Source organism: Nothobranchius furzeri, chromosome 5 (genome assembly GCF_043380555.1).
Source record: "Nothobranchius furzeri strain GRZ-AD chromosome 5, NfurGRZ-RIMD1, whole genome shotgun sequence".
In the NCBI taxonomy this organism is placed as follows: domain Eukaryota; kingdom Metazoa; phylum Chordata; class Actinopteri; order Cyprinodontiformes; family Nothobranchiidae; genus Nothobranchius; species Nothobranchius furzeri.
Genome location: NC_091745.1, coordinates 30320701 through 30346313, shown reverse-complemented (window position 1 = coordinate 30346313; position 25613 = coordinate 30320701). Strand labels below are relative to the sequence as shown.

The 25613-nt window shown below is 46.7% G+C and overlaps 1 long non-coding RNA gene across 1 annotated transcript; it reads left to right on the top strand.

Moving 5' to 3' along the window:
- The first annotated feature begins 3407 nt into the window (after positions 1-3407).
- Positions 3408-4089, top strand: LOC129155643 (uncharacterized). Its single transcript, XR_008560136.2, has 4 exons — positions 3408-3505; positions 3583-3701; positions 3777-3846; positions 3967-4089. It is a non-coding gene; the product is annotated as an uncharacterized lncRNA (long non-coding RNA).
- Positions 4090-25613: the final 21524 nt, after the last annotated feature.

Here is a 25613-nt window from a genome sequence, read left to right as displayed (position 1 = left end):
TGAAGCAGCCTGCTCGACCCGAGCATCTCTCTTTTGCTGTGATTTTACAGAAAAAACAGGCAATCACAGTAAAAATGCCAGGGCTCTTTCTACAGGACCAGCATATTGCAGGAGAATGTATGAAGAAGAAATTTATTATTTCTATACATGTTTTGGCTGTCAAACTTCCATAATGCCCCTTTAAAGAGCAAGTCACATCAAAATCAATTTATTTTAGCCGATAACTAGTATAAATGAGTGTCTAATAGTGTTGTAGACATGTGTAGTTATTTTTGCATTTTGATGCGTTTTCTTGAAATCTGTCTACAAACGTCAGTCTAGCCCCATCTTCAGCTCAAAAGTATAGAACACGTTTATTTTGAGTCGGTTTTAGCCAATGGCTAATGAGAACAATGCTATGTATTTCAGAAAAGTACTACGTAGCAGGGCTGTAGGTTATAAAAGCACCTCGGTCTCAACCAGCCTTGTAGCAGTCAGGGCTCATACGTGAGTTGTGTTGTAGTTAGCATTAGCATTGTGTCAGAGTCCCAGCAAAACTTCTAGTATTAAAATTATTTAGTTCGAGTAGCTTGGCTATTAGATTTTGTAGTTTAGTATTTTTTACATCAGACTCCTTCACCAACTTGGTGGAGCTTGAACCGATTATGCTGGTTTGAAGAGCATTTCACATGCCGTTCCAGTAATTAGCCGGATCCCGCCGACTGCCGCTTCCCCAAAACGGAGATTTTGGGCCCAATCTGAGGTGAGTAAGCTAAATAATTACTTTTAACAGCTTCTAAAGATCATTCTCTAACTGTAATTTTGCAGCTATATTTATAATTACAAAGTAAGACGTGGACGTGGTTCACGTAATTTAGACAATCAGTCCACACTACCGCAGGCTCGAAGCGAGTGTTGTGTGTGTTATAATGTCACAGACTGGTTCGGGTTGAGTTTTTGTACCAGTTAGTAATATCAGCGCTGATGCAGAGCAGGAGGGACACTGATGAGCAGCTCCTCCTTCTGCTAAAAAGCTGACCCGGTTCTGAACTGGTGCTGAGTCCGGTTCTCATTAGAACATGTCTGATTCTGGACACTGAGTTAGCTCTGAGAGCTGTCAGATCACTCACCAGCCATGTTATAAAGCACATATATTAGACGGTTTGTTTTGTACACGATCTAAGTTACTAAACTCTCACAACAAGGTGATGTTATATTTTTTAAGCTAAATCTGCCCAAGACGGATGTAGTCCTCCAGCCTGCACCAGTCCAGGCTAGAGCCTTGCAGGTGAATTATTTAACCATCTGTCTTTCTTTACCTTCCAGTTTTGACATCATGTCATTATTTTAGCTTATTGCTACACGTGTGTTGCTGCTCTTAAAAACAACTATAAATGTTGCCGTTTCTTTATATTTCACATAACTTCCCAGCAGCTGTGTGTCTGACACTGGGACCATGATGGGAATTCCACCCAGAGCAGCTTCTACACTCCTGAAGAGACCCAGGTGTGGTGGAGAGCTTCTGAGCAGCTTCCATCTGAATGACAGGACAAGCTCTATGTGTCACGGTGTAGGAGGTGGAGATGATGGACCATGTGTGGTTGAGCTGAGCAGGAGGAAAAATGCAGGCTTCGGTAAAAGTAAAAATGGTTTAATGGCAGGATGGGATGAACAGGACACCGACAAACAACAACAACAATGAACTGACAAAGGACAGGGGCAAAACAGGTGGTTTAAATACAGAGGGCTAATTAGGGAAACATGGGCAGGTAAACGAGGGACAGGTGAGAACAATAAGGGCAATCACGGCAGGAGAGGAACACAGTCAGGTTGGGCAGGGGCAGATCGTGACAGTACCCCCCCTTTAAGGGGGGATACCAGACGCCCACAAGGCTATACAACAGGAGACGGGGACTTGAAGACTTGACCAGGGACCGGAACAGGGACTGGACTTGACCAGGGACCGGAACAGGGACTGGACTTGACCAGGGACCGGAACAGGGACTGGACTTGACCAGGGACCGGAACAGGGACTGGACTTGACCAGGGACCGGAACAGGGACTGGACTTGACCAGGGACCGGAACAGGGACTTGACTTGACCAGGGACCGGAACAGGGACTTGACTTGACCAGGGACCGGAACAGGGACTTGACATGACTGAAACAGGGACTTGACATGACTGAAACATGGACTTGACATGACTGAAACATGGACTGGACATGACTGAAACATGGACTGGACTGAAACATGGACTGGACTGAAACATGGACTGGACTGGAACAGGTGTGGAACCCAGGTAGAGAACTGCAGGAGCAGGCGTGAGACCCAGGCAGAGAACTGCAGGAGCAGGCATGGGACCCGGCAGGGGCTGCAGCAGTAGGCGTGGGACCCAGGCAGAGAACTGCAGGAGCAGGCGTGGGACCCAGCAGAGGCTGCAGCAGCACAAGACCTGCAGGCATAAGCCCCATAGCGTGGACCAGGAAGTGGACGAACGGCAGGAGCGATGCGAGGGAACCCAGCTCGGCGGCAGGTGCTCGACAACCGATCAGAGCAGGTACACGGCACGATTAGCTGGGTCTCAGGCAGAGGCTTGGGTGCAGGGAAGCAGGAGAAGAGCGGGGAGACCAACCCTACCACCCCGGAGAATGATTGCGTGCGTAGGGGGTGTAACTCCTTCAGAGCTCCAGGATCCGCGGCTTCCATGACACAAACGGGACGGGGGCAGGTGAGGAGAAGGGCTCGACCACCGCAGGAAATGAACTGGATGCGTCGAAACCCACCCAGAGGCTTGACCACCCCGGAGAACAGGTAGGATGCGTCAACACCCTGGGCCAGAATCTCCTTCTGCTAAAGGACAAAAAAGAAAAAATAATTCCTCCAGGGAGATTTAGAAGTGCTCACCACAGGTCCCGGTTTGGTCAGTTCATTCTGTCACGGTGTAGGAGGTGGAGATGATGGACCATGTGTGGTTGAGCTGAGCAGGAGGAAAAATGCAGGCTTCGGTAAAAGTAAAAATGGTTTAATGGCAGGATGGGATGAACAGGACACCGACAAACAACAACAACAATGAACTGACAAAGGACAGGGGCAAAACAGGTGGTTTAAATACAGAGGGCTAATTAGGGAAACATGGGCAGGTAAACGAGGGACAGGTGAGAACAATAAGGGCAATCACGGCAGGAGAGGAACACAGTCAGGTTGGGCAGGGGCAGATCGTGACACTATGAACTGATAAAGGTAAAAACATTCTAAATAATAATACTGTACTCTTGTTTTCTGGTTTTTTCGTACGTCCCAGCCTGGCAGGTCATCAATGAAGAGAAGTATCTTCCCAGACTCACACCAACATCCAATTTTACCTCAGGGCCTCCTGATCTAACAGAAAAACCTGTAGCTCCGTCCTTGCTCTGCTTTCCACATGTTTCTCATCTCTGGAAGCTACCTCCCACAACGCTGTGATGTTATATTTTTTTTTTTCAGGCTAAATGAACCCAAGTAATCTGCTGTCAGACTGTGTAGTAAAGGTGAGTTGTTGTTAATCGTCATGTAATCTTTATTACAGCCTTTGAGTTTAAACATTAACTATGTTTTCATTTCATAGCTTATTGCTACACGTGTGTTGCTGCTGCAAGCTTGGAGCTAGATTACATCATGACATCATGAAGGAGACTACTGATTCTGGCCCTGTGACACTTGGTGACGTGTGAGCTGATTCACCTGGTAAACAACATGTAAATTAAATATTTTGGTTTTTGCTATTAAAAGTAAATTAACTAATAACCTGCATTATTGCAGGGCACTCAGCAAAATATGGACGCAACACCATGAGGCAGGCACACGTTAATACTGTATAAGAGCACATAAGGTGAGCAACACCACATATTATTATTGTCATTACTGTACACTGTCCTGGATTTGATTCTTTCTGCATCTCATCATTAGCCTGGCTGATCACCTGATAACTCATGTCATCTGGTTATGACAGCATGAGGATGTCCTCACACACCTGTAACCTATCAGCTCATCTGGCAGAATAGAGAGAGAAGAGACAACACCACATCTCCTGTTCCTGGAAAGCCTTCAGCCATCCTTCGATGACTGAGAACCTCCACCAGCTCTGTCTCCTGTCTGCCTACAATTATTAAAATAAATATTGTGTTTGACAAGTTTTTTTGTGCTGCCAAATGTCTCATTTTGATTCCAGTTTTTATATTTTAATGGATATTTATAAATTACAGTAATTGAATTATCACATTGTTGCATTTTTAACTAGCGCTATTGTGATGAAACTAGCACCTCACTGTTAAAAGCTCATTTTAATTTCAAGCATGTTTAAGTATTTATGGACATGAACAAAAACAGGAAATATATAAATTGAGATTTATTTAATTAATATAACAAATAACTGTTTAGAGGAGGAAAGAGTCATTCAAAGGCACATTCTTCTGGAAGCTCCTGATCCTGACCACACCACCAGAGGAGACCAGCTGCAGACAACAGGGGACCTACGACCAAGAGAGCAGCTGGTATCAGTAAATAAATAATGAAATCAGGTCAGTGTTAGTGGGCTGAACACATTACAGAATAATTTTCTCATGGGGTATTTTCATAACTTTCTCTGCAGCAGATTGTAACTTAGGCCCAGGGCTCCTGGAGAGCTGCTATCCAGCACGTTTCAGTGGTTTTCCTGCTTTAACAGATTAGATTAGCTGTTAAGCAGCTCAGCCATTTATTGCTGTTTAAAACCAGGTGTGTTGAAGCAGATACATCCCTAAAACATGCTGAATACTAGCTCTCTACGGCCATGGAGCCAAACCCTGCAGCTAATCAAATTCTATGGGTAACAGCTACTTACCATTCAGAGCTGGTTCTCTTGGGTTGGTTCCGGTAGTTTCAGGCAACTCACAAGCTCAAAACAATAAGGCTCAGGTCCACTTGTCTCCTCCAAATAGACTTGGTCCATTTCTTCTCAAGTGTCTGGGTAAGGAGGGGGAGAAACGTCCTCCACTTTTTTTCTTTTTTTTTTCCGTGTCCTGTCTGGCTGTGAAGCAAACAGAATTGATGTCTGAATGCTGGTGACAAGCCTTACAGATTTACTCTCAGGTGGAGCATCAAAGCGTCTGCTTTTAATGTCACGCCTGATACTTAAAACTTTATTATTATTGTTTTTGAATGCTTTGTAATTCCGACCAGACACGGAGACAGAGGTGAAAGAGAAAGGAAAAGACAAAAGGTGTGTGTGTGTGTGTGTGGGTGGGGGGGGTGGGGGTCCACAAAAATAAACAATAATGAACAAGAGTCTGCTTCTACGACCGCAGAAAGAGAAAGAATAGAAAAAATGGGACACACAACAATACATCAGGAGCAAGCTATCACTGCGTCAACCTGATGATGAAATATAAAATCAACATTGTTTAACTGAACAATCACATGATAATAAATCATAGTGCATTTAGTGGCAACGACAGCCTTAAGACATGTGTTGAACGTGCTCAAGCCCATACTTTTGAGAGCACCATGTGAGCACCTGTGTGTGTACACGCGCTTGTTTATGTAAGGTTTCTCTATAAAAGCATCCAATAGAGAGTGTGAGGGACCACAGATCTGCCCCCCAAAGATGTGTAGGAGACGGAGTGAGCTCCAAGTCCCAGAGATCCGGGCGCTGCCCCAGAACACAGGAACCCCAAGGAGACTGCAACCAGAAAGGCCCCCGCCCCCCTCGAGAGGCACAGAGGATCGCCCCAGGGGGCCACAACCAGCAGCCGGCAGAGTCCCGGGAGATATCAGCGGCAAGCCCACAGGCCTGCCCGCAGCCTCCCACCCCCTAGCCGGCCGAGCCCGGGACCCAGCGACCCGGAACCCAGGGGCGACCACCCCCACCGGGGACCCAGCAGAGCCCAGGGACCCAGACCCCACCAGGCAGCCACTGGGATTGATCAGGCAGATGCCAAAAATCTTAAACCCCCTGACCCGGGAGCCACGAACACTCAGGCAGACCAAGGCACCACACTCCACACCAGGTGTGGCAGGGGGAGGGGAGACGAAGATCTATATCATCAAAAGAAGTCCCAGGAGAGGGGAGGAGTCAAAGGCCCCACCTGACATATACAGTCATACACAAGCACAGTCACACACTCCCTCCCTCATGCTCACACATGCACATACAACCAAAGACTTACAAAAATGCACGCCGGACACCCACTCATGTTCCTCATACACACCCTATTCACTCTGGTCCCGGTACTGCTGCACATGGGGTACAACCTTTACTGGTTATCAGAATCAGAATCAGAATCAGAAAAGGTTTATTGCCATTTTCAGTGAACAAGCAGTTCACAAACTAGGAACTTGTTTCGGTACTAATGTGCTATATAACATGAATAATAAATTTCAAAAATAGAATAAGTAGAATAAAATATAATAAAACTAGCATAAAACATTCAGCTATAAAAAAGGCAGGTAATGGTAATATGGCCGATAACGTGGCGTTATGTCAAGTACAGCAGACGAACATGGTTGCGTATTTATAAGCTTTTCACAAGTCTAACGGCAGATGGAAAGAAGCTGTTCTTCTGGTGGGAGGTTCTGGTCTGGATGGACCGTAACCTCCTGCCTGTGGGAAGCGGCTCGAAAAGTCTGTGTCCTGGGTGAGAAGGGTCAGCTGCTATCCGGCCTGCACGCCCCTGAGTTCTGGAGACGTACAGGTCCTGGAGAGATGGAAGGCTGCAGCCAATCACCTTCTCAGCGGAGCGCACAATGCACTGCAGTCTATTTTTGTCCCTCACTGTGGCTCCAGCGTACCACACAGCGATGGAGGAGGTGAGGATGGACTCAATGATGGCCGTGTAAAACTGCACCATCATCTGGGCCGGCAGCTTGGCCTTTTTCAACTGCCGCAGAAAGTACATCCTCTGCTGGGCCTTTTTGAGCAGGGAGCTGATGGATGCTCCCACCTAAGGTCCTGTGTGATGGTGGTTCCGAGGAAGCGGAAGGAGTCCACAGTGGTGACGGGGGTGTCCGTCAGGACGAGGGGGAGAGATGGGGCAGTGACTTTCCTGAAGTCCACAATCATCTCCACTGTCTTCTGAGCATTGACCTCCAGGTTGTTGCTGCTGCACCAGTACACCAGCCGTTCCACCTCCCTCCTGTAGGCGGACTCATCACCATCAGAGATGAGCCCGATGAGGGTGGTGTCGTCCGCAAACTTGATCAGTTTAACGGAGTCATGGCTCGAGGTGCAGCAGTTTGTGTACAGGGAGAAGAGCAGAGGAGAAAGTACACAGCCCTGTGGGGATCCTGTGCTAATTGTCTGAATGGTGGAAACATTCTTCCCCAGCGGCACGCACTGCCTTCGGTCCGTCAGGAAGTCAGTGATCCACCTGCAGGTTGAATTGGGTACGTTGAGCATGGAGAGCTTGTCCTGGAGCAGAGCAGGGAGGATGGTGTTGAATGCAGAGCTGAAGTCCACAAACAGGATTCTAGCGTAGGTTCCCGGGGAGTCCAGGTGCTGCAGGATGAAGTGGAGGGCCAGGTTGATGGCGTCGTCTACAGACCTATTAGCTCTGTATGCGGACTGCAGAGGGTCCAGGAGGGGGGAGGTGAAGGACTTGAGATGAGGGAGGACCAGGCGCTCAAAAGACTTCGTGACTACAGACGTCAGCGCCACAGGCCAATAATCATTCAGTTCAGTGACATGGGGTTTCTTAGGCACAAGAACAATGGTGGACAGCTTAAAGCAGGCTGGAACATGGCAGGTCTCCAAGGAGATGGTAAAGATGTCCGTGAAGATTGGAGACAGTACCTCTGCGCAGTGTCTCAGGGTTGCGGGGGAGACACCGTCCGGGCCCGGGGATTTCCGAGGGTTTTGCTTACGGAAAACCCTAAGCACATCCTTTTCTTTCACTGAGATGGCAATGGAGGGGGAGGGGTGGTCAGTGGGGACTGTACTATTCACAGTGGTGAAGGTGGTGGGGGAGGCATGTGACACCAGAGTGGCTGAAGAAACCTGTGCAGTAGGGGGTGTGGGGGATGGGTGTTGCACTTCAAACCTTGCATAAAAGGAGTTGAGTTGTTCAGCCAGTTGTAGGTCGTCAGCAGCATGTTGGGCTCTGGGCTTGTAGTTGGTGATTTGCCTGAGCCCTCTCCAGACAGAGGCGGTGTCATTGTCAGAGAACTGCTCCTTTAGTCACTTGTTGTACAGAGATCTCGCCTTCTTCAACTCTTTTGAGAACCTGTACTTAGCGCCCTTGTAGCTTTCTCTGTCCTTGGCTCTGTGGGCTGCTTCTTTCTCCCTCCTCAGCTCTCTCAGTTTGGGTGTGAACCAGGGCTTATCGTTGTTAAAAGTGACCCTGGTTTTTGTTGGAATGATGCTGTCCTCACAGAATTTTATGTATGACGTCACAGTGTCTGTATATTCATCCAAGTTGTCTGTGGCAGATCCAAACATGTTCCAGTCTGTTGTGTCCAGACACACGCGAAGCTCCTCCACAGCCTTGCAGGTCCACTTTTTAGTAGTCCTCACTGCAGGCTTGGAGAGCTTCAGCCTCTGCCTATATGAGGGGATGAGGTGGATCATGGCGTGGTCTGAGAATCCGAGAGCAGCTCGCTGCACGGCCCGATAAGCTCCACTAACTGTGGTGTAGCAGTGGTCCAGCGTGTACTGCTCTCTTGTCGGGCATTTAACAAATTGTTTGTACTTAGGCAATTCCTGGCTCAGATTTGCCTTGTTAAAGTCCCCGAGGATAATAACTAGAGAGTCCGGCAAGGTCTGTTCCACACTTAGGATCTGCTCCACGAGCGCACGTTGTGCCTCGTGCACGTCTGCGCTCGGCGGGATGTAAACAGCAGCCAGAATGAATGAAGCGAACTCACGTGGGGAGTAGAACGGCTTACAGTTTATGAAGAGGAATTCCAGGGCAGGAGAACAGTGCTGGGAAATCACAGTCACATCCGAACACCAGGCATTGTTGATGTAGAAGCAGACACCTCCACCTTTTGTCTTTCCTCCAGATAAGACCCGCTGTCTGTCGGCGCGGATGAGCTGGAATCCCTCCAAATGGAGCGCGCAGTCCGGGATCTGCTTGTTGAGCCATGTCTCCTTGAAGCACAAGACAGAAGAGGAAGAAAAGTCTCTGTTCCGTCTCATCAGCAACGCCAGTTCATCCGTCTTGTTACTAAGTGAGCGGACATTTGAGAGGAAGATCCCACGTAAGGGCGTACGTGAGCCGCGTCTTCGTAGACGCACGAGCACTCCCGCACGTTTACCTCTTCTACGGCGTCTCACTTTCTTAATAAAAAAGTGGACCAAATCCGCCACACTCACTAAAAAAACTGGAAGTAGGTCCGTCGGTGTTGATGATCTGACGTTTAGAAGCTCTTCACGGGTGTAAGAGCACGCTGACACACAATTAACAGACAAAAAAAAAACACGACGCACGTCAGCACCAGGGCGACCATCCTCGGCGCCATCTTGGGTCAGAGTTTGATCCTTTCTGCTGGGGTGCTGATGAGCAGGCTCCCCCGCCCAACGCTAAGAACAGCAACCCACCACCCCAGACCCCAACCAGACGGCCAGATCTCCCTCCTAGCTTCCAGCTCCATGAGTCCTCCACTTCTAATGACTGCTCAGAATTAAGGGAGCTAGCTTCGTCTCGTTACCCATCCATCTTCGTCACTGCCGCAGCTCTGCCCTCTCGGTCCGCCAGGCAACGCCTACTAATGTTGCAGTTTTTAAAATTGATACGTGGGTGGAGAAGGACTCTGAGGCACGCCTGACCTGCCCTTTAAAGATTTAGAAGCAGAAATCACCAACCAGTGTAATAAAGCTCAGAATATTGGTGGAGAATGGTCAAAAAAATGCTATACAGCAGAAAACTTAAATCTTTGAACATTGATTTAAAACTCAAAAGTTGAAAATTTTAAACAGCTGGCATTTGAATGACTGCGATGGACTGGCTCTCTATCCAGGGTGTACCCCGCCTAATTGCCCGTTGACCGCTGGAGATAGGCACCAGCCCCCCCCCGCGACCCTACGTGGACTAAGCGGGTTCAGAAGATGGATGGATGGAAGGATGGCATTTGAATGAGAATAGTTTAATAGGTACATTTTTACAATTGGCTGAAGTGTGAATTTAGAAACATTTACTGATATCTGAAACTGATAGATTGACATATGTTCAGACTTAGTATGGAATTGATGAACGGTTGGATGAATGAAATGATAAATGGACTGTTGGATGGATGTTAGATGGTTTATTGGATAGATGGATGGATGGATGGATGGATGGATGGATGGGTAGAAGCATGTATGGATTTATATGTGGATGGATGGATTCCTTAGGTCAAGCCAATCGATTTGATGCCTCACATGTGTGGGTGTGTAAGTCCATTTAGCCAGAAGATGATTGACCTTTCTCAACCAATCAGAGAGCTGGGAGGGAGCGGGGCACTTTCCCACCTTCTGACGGTCAATCAAATTTAACTTATTTCTAGTTTTAAGTACAAACAGTTCAAAAAGATAAAAAAGGAGTCTGTTATTGGCACAATATTCAGCTTTTAATATTCATTCCTATGAGACTTGGTTAAAGTGATTTATAGTTCCTTGTGTTGCCATGGTAACAGATGACAGGAGTCTGCTTTAATAAAGCAATGCACAATGTCACATGACTCTTTAAAATGTTGCATAACATTTCTATATTAAAGTATATTGATACAGTTGTGTCTAAAATGTTGTTAAATGTTATTGCTGAGCACGTTGCCATGGTAACGCAGAACACAATATCAAGTTAATACAAGACTCCTGGGATCCAGCAGGTTGAACTGATGTATCATATGTGTGGGTGCACATTTCCTTTTAGGCAGAAGACGATTGAAAACTCTCAGCCAATGAGAGAGCAGCAAAGAAGGAGGGGGCAGTTCCTGCCTTCTGACTAGTGTTAAAATGTCAGCTGCTAAATTTAAGTGTATAGAGCTCAGAAAGATAAGAAAAGGCAGTATGTTATTGGCTCAATATTAGGCTTTTCACATTTATTTCAGACTTGTTTGGGTATATACTTATGCACCCTTTTACCATGGTAACAGATAACGAATTTAAAATTGAATACAAGATTCCTGAGACCAAGCTAGTCAATTTGATGTCATATGTGTGAGTGCTCATCCTGCTTGGACAGAAAATGGTTGAACACTCTCAACCAATCAGAGAGCAGCACTGTTTTTCCCGTCTTTCCCCCAGCTGTAGGAGGCCTGCAGCTGTACTCCATTTGTTTCAGTACTCCAAACGGTCTGGGTGTTGGAAAGAGTTGTTTCCAGAAAATGTGAAGGTCAAAAGTTAAAGTGCGGAATTTTCAGTTTTGAGTGGTGAGACATTTTTTTAAATTAAAATATTCTCAAACAAATGAACCATACGACCACAGTGTTTGGAGTACATTCATGATTTATAGCTCAAAACGAAGGCATATCCGTTAGCTGCCAGCCAGCGTGCGTCTCATTTCAATCGGACTTACGGTTTTCTCAGGACAATGCCAGAAATGGAGCAAAGGAGGGTCATTGCTCCCTTCACTGAACTTCCCAGTGCACCTTTTGTTCCTGGTTTTAAAATAAAATAACTTTTCTTTAACTTACCCAGAGAAGTTGTGTTGATTCTGCATGTCTTGGGTTAAACATCTTCCTCGAGTCATGACAGAATCACCCGGCCATAACCTTAACCCAGTGGAATCAGCACTCGCCGATCTGGCTAACAGGATGTCCCAGCAGGAGCAGACTTTTCCCGTGCTCATGGAGCAGCTTACCATCACCAACCAGTGCTACCAGCATTTGGAGGCTATGGTCCAACAGCTTCAAGAGCGATTTCCAACTCCAGCTCCAACTTCAGCTCCAGCTCCAGCCGCTACTTCCGCTTCAAGCCTGGAACCAATGCAACGAGTCCCGGGAATAGTGAGCCTGCCTGGACCGGAAACACGGTCCTACGGAAGTCACCCACTTCCGTCCGGCTCCACCCCTGCCATGTCCTACGTTCTCAGGTGAGTTTGAGGACTGTTTTGGATTTTTACTTCAGTGCCGCCTAGCGTTCGAGCACTCTCCAAATACTTTTATTACGGACTCTTCGAAGATCTCCTTTGTCGTTGGACTTTTGAGGGGAAAGACTCTTAGGTGGGCAGAAACAGAGCTGGAACGCAGAATTTTTGTCTGGCCTTTATACTGACTTTCTGGAGGATTTTAAACTGACTTTCCGCAGTTCCAAAACCACCACCGACATCCAGAAGAAGCTCTTGCACCCATCCCAGGGAAGGAGAACGGTGGCAGATTTGTCATTGGAGTTCAGGACTTTGGCGACCATGACGTCATGGAATGACAACGCATTAAAAGCAGCTTTTATTGAAGCCCTGAGTGATAGAGTTAAAAATCAGCTGGCTCTGTGCCCCGAGCCACCCACCCTGGATGGATTAATCTCTCTCTCCATTTCCATCAACAAAAGATATCGGGAGCTTCAGAGGACGTCAGCGGTGGAGTTTTCGCCGCCTTCTACACATCGCCATTCTACCCCTAGACCTCCTCCCTCGCAGACGTCGGAGGAGCCGACGCAGTTGGGAAGAGCCCACCTTACCCCGGAGGAACGGCGACAGCGCATCAGTAAAGGCCTCTGTCTGTACTGTGGACTACCTGGACATTTTGTTCAGACATGCCCGGCGTTGCTAAAAGGTCGAGCCCACCAGTAGGACCGGGAGTCCTGATGGTGTAATGGAATAGAATACAATTTAATTAAAGACCATAAGACATTAAAGATCCATATCTAGTATGGATCCCATCTTATGGACCCTGGGTTAATTAAATCAGAAGATTGGTTCTTTTTATTACAGGGAAATTAAATAAACACTTTGCATGAACTGAGAGACAAGAGGAGAGAGAGAGACTTTCAAACGTTTAAGAAAATGTATTACTAAAATTATTTTTAAACAATTTAACAAGACTAACTCTCTAATGATGGATGTTTGTTGGAATGAAGTGTGAGGTGGAGTGTGTGTGTGTGATATCAGTTCAGAACGTCCGTGTCCGGAGAAGAGAGTCTGAGTGGGATATGATGTTTTGCTCCTAACTGATCAAGTTTGAACCGTGGTCATAAACACATGAGATGCCATTTATGTCGCATCCACTTACCCTTCATTGAGACCTCCGTACAGATCCGGATGCCAGGTCCACGACCTTCCTCTGTTACTGGAGCCGATGAAACAGCTTCAACAGTATGACAAACCAGTCTTTGGATTGTCTCCAGGTAAAAAGCGACATGTGTTTCACAGCATCAAAAAGGGGACCCTCCTTGGGTCAGCGAGTTCAGCTTTTATTCTGAAGGCACCTGTTGTTGGTTGATAACAATGGCAGGTTTCCCAGCTTGGTAGTTCTTAGCTTTAAAAAAAAAGAGTATGGATGGCCTTTCCATTCTCCACTTAGCATGCGGTGAACTTCAGGGGATCTTGAGATCTTGTTGAATACTGAACTTGAAATGGCGTTGGAGCTGTTTTATTAATCTTGATGTTTTTGATTCTGGACAAATCAAAGCTGACAGATTAAATAAACACCACAAAGACTCGCCACGCTTCAGACGGGGAAGATTCTGATTGGATCAGCAACAGCCATGTGTCATGTGATTATTTACCTTAGTGTATCAGCGTGTCTAGTGATTAGAATAAGTCATTTACTTATTAAAACATATTAATCATGATATTGTGATTTCACAGATCGGTCACATGGTATTATTGACTAACAGTTGTTTTGATTAGCTTTATTGAAGATAGAGTTATTTGGCTTTTAATAAAAGAAAAGAAAGGAGTCTGGAACGTAAACAGTTTAGAAGCGAATGCATGACCTTGAGGTGGTTTCATGCGCTCTGGCACTGTGTCAAAAGGGAACAGTGGTTAGAGGATAATAACCCTGAGAAATGGCTCCTTCATCACGTTACATACCCCCCTTTTCAAGGGCACGGTGGTCCGTCCAGAGACCACCTGGTCATTGAACAAACCAGAGTTATGAAGGACCCTGACAACAGAGCAGGGTGCAATCCCACAGGAAGAAGCCAACAGTGGTGAGGTAGGAACCCCACACCGAAGAACAGCCTCGCATACTCCTCGGGAAGCACACAAGTCAGTAAATTATCAGATATTCCCATGGAAGCAATAATTGAAGCAGCAACAACTTTATATCTCCACGGGTCTGGAATACTTCCAAACAGCATATTGATCTTTGTAAGAGCACTTATCGTAATCCAGCAAAGGGAAGAGCAGCAGGCAGGTCGTCCCAGCGAGCGAAGTATCCCAGCAGCCATGCCGGAACCAACAGATGTCCAGGTCCAACAAGCCGGAGCACCAACCAGGAGGAGTAGATTCCGATAACGAGTCACGGGTCCACCCTCAGGAAGCAGGATCATCACGAACTCAGCAGGGAAGAGAGAGCACAGCACAGGGCACTTCACTGTAGACACAACAAAATGGCGCCTCATGCAAATCAACAAACAAAAAGAAACCTAACACTGTGAGTACCTGCAAGTACTATGTGTAGGTTTTATATGAATTAGCAATAAGCGAAGAAATGGGTGCAACCCTCTCTACGTGTGATGCAAAAAGAGTGGTGCGAAAAAGCATAAAATCAATAGAACCCTATACTGCGTATAAGAGAACTCACTGCACTACACAAAAGTATAATCAAACTGAAGGGCTAAAATGGCTGTAGCCCCTGATGGTAATTAACCAAGCTCATCATAAAAATTTCAACTCAATCACTGTAAAAAAGTTCTATAAAAAGATAGACGTATGATTGTCTAGGAGCTAAAAATGTAAATCAGTGGTTAGTAATCACCCTCATGTGAATGTTCCCATAAGGAATTAAGATTAGTGAAAAAATAATAAATAAAAAGAATTTGGATAACAGTACTATGTGGCCTAAACCCATCTACTGTTACCTGACTGATTACCTGGCTTCAGGAACCCACAGCATGCTCATCTCAACTCACCCCAAGTCTGCACATTATGCATAAACAGGAAAGACAACCATGCACACACACAAACATAGACAAACTTGTGTAACTCGAGATAGAGAACTATGGAACCGATGAGTCTAGCAACCGAAATCACTCCACCTTCTACGTCCTGGCAGATGGAGGAGGAGGAGGAGGAGGACCGGCCGGCTCAGGCGGAGGCACCTGGGCAGCCAGTGCTCCATGAACCGGTGCTACGGCTCGAGTTAGGCGTCCTTTGACATCACCGATCGAGTTCCCCAAAAGGGTCAACTGTGCGGAGAAATAACGGAACAGGACAAAGAACAAACCCCAGAGCAGGCCGAGGTTTGGGCATATAATGAATATCATGACAGAATCAGCGGAGGACCAGGGGTAAGACACTGGTCGAAACTTGAGACCGGGATCTGCCGACAACTCACGCAGCACTCAGTTCACCAGTTCACCACACCCACTCGAACCATGGTTGGACCATCGAATGTAACACTAGGCGCTTTATGGTGCGGTGCGCCTATTGTGTTGTTGTGAGACGTGAACGTAGTAGAAGATGTAGCGTTATGGTTTATGGCTCTTTTATGAAATATGAACCATCCTACATAATAATCTGGAATATTAATTTTTACAAATTAATAACCAAATGTTATAGAGATAAGAAGACTCAAAGATTGTTTTCATCGATAAATTGACGATCATATCCGGTTGACTGTGTTTCAGTTAAATAAAAAGACAAGTTTGAAATTTAAGAGTTTTAATTCTTCAATTTAAACTAACGATTTAAAATGACAATCATAGGAAAAATAATCAACATTGGCAACCTTGTTGGACAATCTTTAACAGTTGATATTTTAAGCTTGCACAAATAGACCTTGTGTTGGATGTGCTAAGATTTGAGGATGATATAATTGTGAATGCGTGCACGCAGGTGTCTGAGATTGCTTCAAGGAGAGAAAAGGTGAATCTGAGTGAAAACTGATGTTTTGAATTAAACTTTAGTTTTTATTAGGAAAACTGCATCAGAACGCTATCTATTGTGTTCTGCCTCACCGTACTCAGGACCCTCTTTCAGATCCGGACCTCGGAGGATGTTTATCCAAGTCACACCTTGGCTGGCAGAGAAGACGAAGGTGTGCTGATGGTCCAGTCCAGAGTTGACCTCGGTACACGTTGATGAAGCGTTTGGCAGATGCTCTTTCTCAAGTTTAAATTAACTCAGAAATCAAAGACTCTGGACGAGTCTGCGTTAGCTGGTTGCATTTCAGCTATTCTGTCTGGCTTGACAGAAATAGCGTGGGGGGGGGGGGGGGGGGGGGGAGAGAAGAAAAGAGCTGGCAGGGCTCCTTTCCCCATTGGCGTTTGTTCCGCACATCCGCTCTCTTTCGTTCTTAATCTCGTTCTGACCAACTTACCAAAAACCACTTCTCTTCCCAAAGCAAACTTGTGCATCAGAGCAAATGTGTTTGGAGTTACTGTGAATCCAGACCTGTGTGAGCGGGTGTGAAGGTCATCACTAAACACCTTCAAAAACATTATTTAATTAAGTACTGATTCATTATAGTTCATTATGATTAACCAAAGCATAATAATCATTCATTTGATTAAAATACATTTATAATGAGCAAAGTGATAAAATGATTATTTAACTTTAATAATGAAGTAAGTTTAAGACTCTGTTTTATTATGACTAGAGTGTGGGTTGAAGTCCTTCTTCTGGAGCTGCAGGTGTTCGATTGTTGTGGAATTCTTCAGACTTACTGGTGGCTCAGGTCTTAATCTGTGGGTGAAAGTTGCTGCGTGACCCAGCTTTGACCCAGCCGGGCAAATACGACCTTTGGCACAGAAAACCCATACTTCCTCACGTTACAAAGACAAGGGGCGTGGCGTGCCGTGACCGTGCGGGACGTGAGCGAAGACAGACCCCGAATAGTATAAAGGGGCAGGTATGCGCGAATGTAACACGATCCACTGTCGCTGGAGAAAGAGCAAAGGAGATGTTATCATAGAAAGGAGAAAACTCCACAACAGACCTATGCTCACCAGGATCCAAGTAATGTAGAGAGACCTCACCTACATGGACCGTAGCACTACGTGGAACTGTTACCCATTGGGTTTGGGACGGAAGCACAACACGTGTGGACACACCGTGACCCTCATAGAAAACATCTGCTTCACGAGCAGGGGTATTAACTAACCAATGGTCACCAACTACAACCGCAATAGTTTGAACAACATGGGAATGTGGAGTCACAGTCATAGGACATTTAGAATCACTTGACAACTCATCAATGCCACACACACCTCGGGCTCCGCCACGCAGAAAAGGTGTGCCTGGACACAAGAAGTGTAGGCCATGTGTGAGAGAACACACATGCAGGTAATAAGAGTGTTAATATACAGGCAAATAAAACTGTATCAACTCTGTCATGCTGGGATAAAAATTCGGAAGTACCGCACAGATGTTTTACCGGTACGTTTTATAACCCGGTGCACCTTTTGTATGTGTTAAAGACCAAAAAGACGCCCATAAAATGTTGCGCCCTATGGTCATGAAAATACAGTTCTGTCTTTAGGTTGGCTTTGTTAAAATCCTCTGCTAGTATAGCCTATATGAACGCCCTCAGGGTAGACCCGCTGCTGTTTGTTAGAGGTGGTCTGCAGGAGAGAGAGAGAGAGAGCCGTGTTTACATTAGCATCAGTTGGGATAAACACTGCTGTGATGACTACTACTGTTAGCTCTCCCTTACTCAGCCTGGCGAAGTGAACAGTGCAGGGGCGCCATCTAGTGTTCATATCTGTGCAAAAAAGAAGAAAAAAATATTTTTATACATATACATATGTATGTTCATAAAATGTATGAAATCTCAAAAAGCAACAGGTAAATCATTGTTAGAAAGTCAATGTTTTAATTGTGTATTTTTATTTTTTTGCAGTTGCAGAAAACCATTGCTGATGGTGGCCAACCAGCTACCAAAAAGGCAAAAATGTCCAACCAGAACATTGAGGATGCATTTACAAGTACTACAAAGTACAGGAGTGATGCTAAAGAACAACAAATTAAAGAAGAGGCTATCGCTACATGGATTGGATGTACAGGATTGCCGGTCACAACAGTAGAAGATGGGGATTTTATTCTGATGATGGAAAGTTTGGATAAGAAGTTTACTGTGCCAAAGAAAACCAAGATAAGTCATCTAATTGAAAAACACTACGAAAACAAAAACGCTACATTTAAGAAAAGACTGTCTAGTGCCAGAAAAGTATGTATTGGGACTGATCTGTGGACTAAAAAATCTGGGTGTTGTGATTGATGAACACCTGGCCTTTAAAGATCATGTTGCCTCTGTTGCCCGTTCATGCCGCTTTGCGCTGTACAACATACGTAAGATCAGACCATACCTAACACAACATGCCACCCAGCTCCTGGTGCAATCTACTGTCATCTCCCGCCTCGACTACTGCAATGCTCTTCTAACTGGTCTTCCAGGCTGTACTGTGAGACCTCTTCAAATTGTCCAGAACGCAGCGGCGCGTCTGGTCTTCAATCAGCCTAAAAGAGCACACGTCACCCCTCTGTTCATTGAGCTCCACTGGCTACCGCTAGCAGCACGCATCAAATTCAAATTGCAAACAGTAGCATACAAAGTCCGAGACGGTACGGCTCCCATCTACCTGAATCCTCTTGCAAAGGCTTAAGTCTCGGCCCGGCCGCTCCGGTCATCACAGGATTGTCGGCTAGCAGTGCCTACACCACGCTCAGGACAATCCAGACTCTTCTCATGCATCGTTCCACAAATGTGGAATGACCTTCCTAACACTACCAGAACTGCGGCTTCCTTTTCTATTTTCAAGAAACTCCTGAAGACCCTGCTCTTCAGAGAGCATCTTCTTAACTAGCACCTTGTCTGCACCCGTCCCCCCTCTCTACTGTCCACTCCTTGTTCCCTCCTCTCCATGACTGATGTCAATTTGTTGTTGTTACTATTGTAGTTAGCCTCAAGGGCAAAATGCCGATTATCACTTGTAAGTCGCTTTGGACAAAAGCGTCTGCTAAATACATAAACATAAACATAAAAAGGGACTGACAGCATCATTCCTTGGCATAAGTTGCTGCTTTTTCTGTGTTGAACAACAAAAACCAGAACACTTAGCTCTTGAACAACTTGACCATCCACACACTGCCCAGTCCATTAAGGCTTGTGTGGAAAAGTGCATGCAAGAATAGAGGATCCCAAATGAGAAAGTTCTCACCGTAATTACAGACAATGGTAGCAATATGGTGGCAGCATTCAAACATAGTGCTCCAGAAGATGAAGATTCCAGCTCAGATGATCCAGATGCATCCATCCTAAGTGAAAGTGATTCCAAGGAGACAGAAAACCTGCAGTGTGAAGACCTAGGCATGGACAGGATGCCATGTGTCGTCCATACGCTGCAGCTTGTTGTCCACATGATAAACAAGGAGGAAAGCATCAACAGAGTCTTGAACAAAGTCCGATCAATCATGAAACTTTTTCGCAAGTCATCAGTTGCAACACAGAAGATTTTGGATGAGTGCGGCCTAACTGTTGTGAATGACTGCCCCACACGCTGGTCAAGTACTTATGAAATGGTTGCACGTCTCCTCAAAGTTAAAGAATCTGTTTGTGAAGTAGCAAACGAGATGGGATGGGACTGCTTGCTCTCAAGTGAGTGGCAGAAGCTGAAGCCATTGCATGAACTTTTGCAGCCTTTTGCTGAGCACACACAAACCCTTCAGAGTGACACAATGTCTATATCATTAATACTCCCTGCTATCTTTGATTTACTCAGCCATCTGACAGATGTGGAACAAAACACAAGTAGAGATGTTGCTGCTCTAGCACACAAAATGGAAAGGAATGTGAACCGGCGTTTTGCCTGGGTACTTGATCCCTCAGATGACAAGTGTTCCCCACTTGTAGCAGCTGCTTGCTTTCTCAATCCTACTGTGTGTCAGACCCTCCTCAATGTGGCTGATGATAACATTCAGGAGCTGCTCAAGCAGGCAGAAGGGTATGTTGTTCGGTGCTCTCAGACACAGGAGAACCACTCTGATCTAGAGGAACTGAATGGACCTGAACCGGCACCACCCGCCGCCACCTCCTCTTCATCATCTGCCTCCTCCTCCTCCAGACAACCAGTCTTTAGGTTTATCTCCAAATTCGGAACAAAGCCTAAACCAAAGTCTTCCAAGTGTAGTGTTAGACAGCAGATAAGCCAGTCAGAAGAGCTCTCACAGTCCATCACTTGTGAAACGGGAATGGAGTTTTGGCTTGGAAAATGTGACACATTTTATCCCAGCCTGAAACCATTAGAATCAGATATATTGGCAATGCCAGCTTCTCAATCTTTTGCAGAGTGTTCAGTATCACAGGTGACCTCACTAGAGGGAAACACAACCGAGCAAAGGTCACACTAGCACAAAGTGCTTTTCTCAAAATGAATCGCAGCAAATAAATATTCACACTGTTTGGTTGAGCCAGTGTTGTAACAAGTGAATATCTACAGACTCAGGGTTAACATGATTAAATTTGCTGTTCTTGTAAATTCTTGTTTTGCAATTGCTAAAAAGAGCACCTTTGTAATTTCCAGTGTGCTTTTTGTTTTTTAGTAAACACGTGTTAAACATGTGAAATGTTTTGTTATTCAAATATTCTATGTTCTTAGCTGTGTGTGCTATATCTGATCAGTGGTGGTTAACAGTTTGGACCCTGCGTATTAAATTACACTAGTGTTTCCGTGCTCTATACAAAAGTAGGAAATTACTTCATTAGAAAAAATATATGCATTTTGTTGACTAAAATTGCTTATTTTTATCGACTAAAATTACTTGTTATTTTCATCGACTAAAATGGGACTAAAACTAAAATAAATCTAATGACTAAAATCGGACTAAGACTAAAATTAATTTTTAGCTAAAAGACTAAGACTAAAATAAAATTAAAATTTCCTGTCAAAATGAACACTGCAGCTGTACCACTCACAACATGTAAACGTGGTTTCACAGTCATAGGACATTTAGAATCACATGACAACTCATCAGTGCCACACACACCACCGGCTCCGCCATGCAGAAAAGGTGTGCCTGGACACAAGAAGTGTAGGCCACATGTGAGAGAACACACACGCAAGTCCAGGACTAACCTGACGTGCGGCGTGTCCTCATGGTACGTGACGACCGGAGGCGTATGTAACTTGACATGAGTGTCGTCAACCCATTTACCTACATTCACCACATCTCTTAATCTATAAATGTCATTTGGAGACACAACAGGTAAGTTGATGATGAAGGCTAGCTCTCCAGCCTCTGAATCGACACCTAACGGGATAGCACTGCCCAATGAGAAAGCCAGGTGAACCTGAAAAGTAATTGGGACCTTCGAGGTCACCCGAGCAATCCCAGACCGGACCATGTCCTGGGACACGAGGTACGGAGGGATCCTCCCCAAGAGGAGAAGGTCGATCGAGGCGCTCACGTCCCGACCATAGTCGGCCAGGCAAGCGGTCAGCATCTGAGTATGAGCATAATCAACATCTACAAAGGAACGCAACTCATTCACAGCTGAAGTTGTTTTACGCAAAATGTCGCTATGAGTGTTGAGTACCACCATAGTTTGTTTTTCAGACTTGCCCCGCTGTCTCAAGGCGCGCCACTGCTGCAGTACCTGCTTACGCAGATCCGGATATTCTCTGCTAAGCTCATCAACGTGTCGACAAACTGTATTAATCTCAACTGAGTTGACTGAAGAGAATCCGAAGTTTAAAAGATTGCCAATTGTATTAGCAGCTGAGAAAAGACCGTCCAGGAAACGCTTTGGTCTACTGCTGGTACCGGAAAGTTCACTGTTTGAAACTGTGTACTTATGTGCCTGCTTAAGAATGTGACTGACATCAGCTACTGCATGCTGTGTCACAGTACGAGTCCAGTGTTTCCCTGTTTCCGAGAGGTTGCCAAAGGCATTCTTCATCTTATCAGTACACGCCATAGCGGGGTCGAATTTGATTAAGATCTTTTGTGTAAATAGAGGATAGTTAGTCATTAGTAGACCTGGGCGGTCTTGGAGTGCGATACCCGAAGAGGGCCCAGGTTCATACAGGCGCGTTAGAGGTGGCTGAGGATGGATATCAACTGTGGTTGATAGCAGCCCGAAACATGCGACTAACAAAACATATTTTATCAGACCTGAAAATGGAAATCAGGGACGTTGTAGGTTGTAGACTGGCGTGGCCTTGCGAGGGTTCGGCGCAGGTGGAGGCTCCGGAGGGCCCTCGTTCGATGTGCAGGTGCAGTCAGAGAGATCGGGGTCAACCAGTGGTGGTACAGGGCACCGGACCCCCTCGCCTTCGGTAGGTGGGTCACCAACCTCTGGGCTAAAGGTCACCAGCGCCTGCTGTAGCGCAGTAACGTCAGCGACGTCATCAGCCTGTCCTTCGGCATGGGGAGTCCCTACCGCAAGGTTCTGGGCTTCAGCCAGAGTATCAGCACCACCCTCAGTCCTCCCTTTGGCAGGTGATGTCCCCACCACAGGGTGCAGAGTCTCAGGTGGTGTGTCACTGCAACCGCCAACTTCCACTAGGGTAGGTGTTTTCACCACCTCCGTGTGGAGTGGTGTTGCAGAGACTACCCAGACTCTCTGGATGTCACTGACCTTACTGGTACTGGATTGATCTCTCTCTGGATGTCACTGACCTTACTGGTACTGGATTGATCGACCAGGTTGACGGTTCTGTTGATTTTGTCACCACCTGAACATGCAAGTCCCTAGGGACGCCAAGGGCATTGGTTGAGTCACCTGAGTTTGGAGTGTCCACTCCTTAAGTGAAATGCCGGCTCCAAGGCGTTGAAGCAGGTCTCCTCCCAATACGAAAGGAAATGCTTCGAGTTAGTCACAAACACTGGATGGCTCACGGACATGTCTCCCACTGTGAAGTTGATGGACACCACATTCGACAAGGATACTCAGTCTGCAGAGAACGGATGGATCTGCCTAACGCAGGGCATGAGTCCTAAGATGCGACCCTGTGCAGCTGCAGCCATGCGGACCTGCTCCCAGAGAGAGCTGGACATGATGGTATAATCTGAATCCGTGTCCAGGAGACCCTCGCAGTCCAGCGCCCCCTCCAGGGTCACCGGAATGTGAGGTTTATGCGTAGGACCACATCGGATGATACTGCAGAGAACTCTTCGTGGAAGTCTGATCGATGAGCTAGGTTGGCTAGGTCTGGTTGCAGGTTCTGTGGGTGCTAGAGTACTAGCGCCGACAGAAGCAACCACAGCAGGTCTCACCGAGACCTCAGGTGTCAATGAATGCACCGTTATGGCAGATGTCGCCTCTGCAGGACCTGCTTCCCCAACCGAGCCACAGGCAGGTTGAGGAGGTTCTACCGCAGAGATGCACAGAACCGACTCACGTTCCGTTCCTGCTTTCAACAGGTCAATAAGTATTTCTCCCAGTGCGCGAATTTTGTCTGGGGATCGACTCCCAGAATCAGTTCTCGGCCTTGGGACAGGACTGTAGTCACAGGAAATAAAACCTCCCGGTTTCTCATCACGTGTGCTGTGACTTGGAACAGTCGACGCCACCAGACTACTGCCCTTGTGGACTTGGGGTGCGAACAGTCGCTGGTGGATCCCCAACTGGTCTGTTAATGGGGAATTTCGACTGAATGTCTTCCCGAGCCGGTGTCAGTTACCTTGCTGGATGGAAGAGTACTGTCCACCATCACTCACAGGACCCTGCCACTCCAGCTCCAGGTCTCAGGTAACCACATAGAGACCCTCTCACTATCTGTGTTCCCATCCCCGCAGAATCCAGTGGTGCTTGGACATTCTTGGCTCAAATTACACAACCCGCTTTTGGACTGGCGAGCCAGCAGAGTCGAGACCTGGAGTCCGGAGTGTCACCTCACATGCCTCAACTCGGCACCTACCGTGTCTAAGGACTCCGGCTTGACGCCAACTGAGCCTCCTGATCTCTCCCAGGTAGCCCCTGTTTATCACAACCTTCAACAGGTGTTCAGCAGGGACTGAGCTGCCACGCTTCCTCATCGCCCTTTCGACTGTGGCATCGACCTGCTACCGGGAGCTCCGTTGCCATCCAGCCGTCTTTACAGCCCCTCAAAACCTAAACGAGACAGCATGCAGACCTACATTATAGAGGCTTTGGCGAACTGCACCATCAGACCATCTACCTCACCCCTGGGGGCTGGGTTCTTCTTTGTCACCAAAAAAGATGGGTCTCTCCACCCTTGCATTGACTATCGGGGTCTCAACCAGATAGCTGTCAAGGACAAATACCCCCTACCCCTACTTTCTTCCACTTTCAAGCCCGTCCAAGACGCCATTATCTTCATCCGGTTGGATCTTCGAAACGCTTATCATTTGGTCAGGATTCGCCAAGGGGACGAGTGGAAGACAGCTTTCAAAACACCCCTGGGGCACTTTGAATACCTCGTGATGCCTTTTGGTCTCACCAATGCCCCGGCGGTGTTCCAGAGACTGGTGAACTCTGTACTGGGTGACTATTTGAATGACTTTGTGACTGTCTATTTGGATGACATTTTAATCTTTTCCAGGTCCATCACCCAGCACCAAAGACATGTCCGAGCCATGCTCCAACGGCTTTTAGAGAACAGACTGTTTGTTAAAGCAGGGAAATGTGAATTTCATGTGTCGGTTGTGAAATTTTTGGGTTTTGTGTTAGAAAGCGGACGACTGAAGGCAGACCCAGACAAGGTGCAAGCTGTGACGGAGTGGCCCACTCCTACTACCAGAAAACAGCTGCAGTGATTTCTGGGCTTCGCCAACTTTCATAGACAGTTCATCCGCAACTATAGCCAAACCGCAGCTCCACTAACGACTCTCACTTCAACTACTAAACCCTTCTTTTGGTCTCCAGAAGCTGAGGCAGCCTTCCGGGCACTCAAGAAAAGGTTCTCTGAGGCCCTGGTACTCTGCAGGCCTGACCCCAAGCAGCAGTTCACCTTGGAGGTGGACGCCTCGGACACTGGGGTGGGAGCGGTCCTCTCTCAGGTATCCCCGGCAGACCACAAGCTCCATCCTTGTGCCTTTTTCTCACTCGATTAACACCCACCGAGAGCAGGTATGACGTGGGGGACTGGGAGTTACTGGCCGTTAAACTGGCTCTTGAGGAGTGGAGGCACTGGTTGGAGGGGGCTGAACATCCGTTTATTATTTGGACAGACAACAAGAATCTGATTAACCTCAAGAAGGCTAAGAGACTTAACTCTCAGCAATACAGTTGGTCTCTGTTCTTCTCGCGTTTTAACTTTGTATTGTCTTATCGCCTAGGATCAAATAACACTAAGCCCGACGCTCTCTCCCGTCAGTATGCCTCAGACGATGAATCCACGCCTGGTACCATTCTACCTCCTTCCTGCATTGTGGCAGGAGTCACTTGGGCAATTAGGGACCAGGTTCTGGAGGCTCTCAAGGTCGACCCCGGCCCAGGTAATGGTCCACCCAATAAAATGTTTGTTCCTCAGAGTCTGCGAGGAAAGGTTATCCACTGGGCTCACTCTGGGAAATTCTCCATACCCCCTGGGGTGGGATGAACCTTGGCCTTAATCAAGCGCTCCTTCTGGTGGCCCTCCAT